The sequence below is a fragment of the Coturnix japonica genome, chromosome 3 (assembly GCF_001577835.2).
Source record: "Coturnix japonica isolate 7356 chromosome 3, Coturnix japonica 2.1, whole genome shotgun sequence".
Lineage (NCBI taxonomy): Eukaryota > Metazoa > Chordata > Aves > Galliformes > Phasianidae > Coturnix > Coturnix japonica.
In genome coordinates this window covers 49,377,665-49,379,221 of record NC_029518.1, presented here as the reverse complement: position 1 = coordinate 49,379,221, position 1,557 = coordinate 49,377,665, and positions in this window count along the sequence as shown.

Sequence of the window (1,557 nt, the reverse complement as noted above, 5' to 3'; positions counted from 1 at the left end):
GGTATTTCCCTCATAGGCTCACAGCTATTGCCTGCAGAACGTTTTACTCACACTTATTTTCCTTTTATTATGCTTGTTGTTATAACAACAACACCTCTCAAAAACAAACAAAACCAAAAAACAAGCAAACCACAGAAGGGTCTAGAACCACTTATTAATCTATTTGCTGCAGTTTTACACACGAAGTAACATATAAATCAGCTCGTTTTACATTTCTTACCCTAACTGCTTATTCCCACTCCATGGTGAAACTGACCATCACTTTAAATGCTCTCTGTAAAACTGAATGAGTGACCTCTCATCGAATCACTGGGGGAAAATGGCTTGGTTAAGTTATATATACATGTGCGTGCGTATGCATACATACATAAATACATATATATAGCTGGCTTCTAATCAGATCACTTCAGTATCCCAGTACCTCAGCACACATCAGGGTTACAAAGAAAAACAACCAGGAACAGGGAATAGCAGGTTCTTTTTTAAACGGACTTCTCTGTTGCAGACAATATCCACTGGGTAAACCACACCCCGGGTGCAGCCCCAGTTATGTAAGTAATCACTCAGACCCAGTTCCTCCGGCACGCAGCCTCCTTGGATATCAGTCAGCCCTCAGACTATCCGTAAGCGCAGAGCCTTCCTATGTATTCCTAGGCAGAGATAGAAGGGCAGCGGACCACACAGAGCCAAACACAGGGCTTTAAGCAGTGAGAAGGAGCATGCCATCACAGAGTTGCACAGATGCCATGAGGGCACGAGCTGAGCCAGCTGATGCTAATGGAGGCAAGGAAGCTCAGGTATGAGCTCTTTCCAGGTCCGCCTGTTCTGTGACAGGCCTGATTTTAAGGTGTGGGGCAACTCCAGCTTCTCATCCAACCAGTGGGACCTGTGGGTGCTCTGGAATTGGCAGGCGTTCAGCATCTGGAGAAAGCCTCTTAGGACTGAAAAAAGACTTTTTTGTATTATATTTCTGCCTGCCTTCAGGTTACAAGTCTTGCAGGCAAGGAGCTGCCCATTTGCAATTGAGATCACATCTGTATGCTTTATTAAGAGGCCCTAAGTGCTTTATTCAGACTTTTTCCATTGCACAGGCTTTAGGGTGCTATTTAAAGGTGCGAATTACATGCCCGCAGCCATTAAAGGTATGAGATGCCACAACTGGCCAGTGGCTCCAGGATGAAGTCCTCCATAGCCTCAGCCTGTTCTGCCCCTTGCCTGCCTTGAGCAGGGCTGGATGAGAACCTGTTACAGGTTACCTGTTACCTGTTACAGGCTGAGGGTTTGTTTAGCCTGGAGAAGAGAAGGTTGTGGGGTGACCTCATTGCAGCCTTTCAATACCTGAAGGGAACTTACTCCCAGGAGGGGAGTAAACTCTTTGAAAGGGCTGACAGTAGCAGACACAGGGAAATGGTTTTAAGTTAAAAGAGGGAAGATTTAGGTTGGATGTTAGGGGGAAGTTCTTTACTAGGAGAGTGGTTAGGCCCTGGAACAGGCTGCCCAGGGAGGTTGTAAGCGGAGGGAGCGCTTCGGTGCCCCCTGCCGGCCCTACGTGGAGCC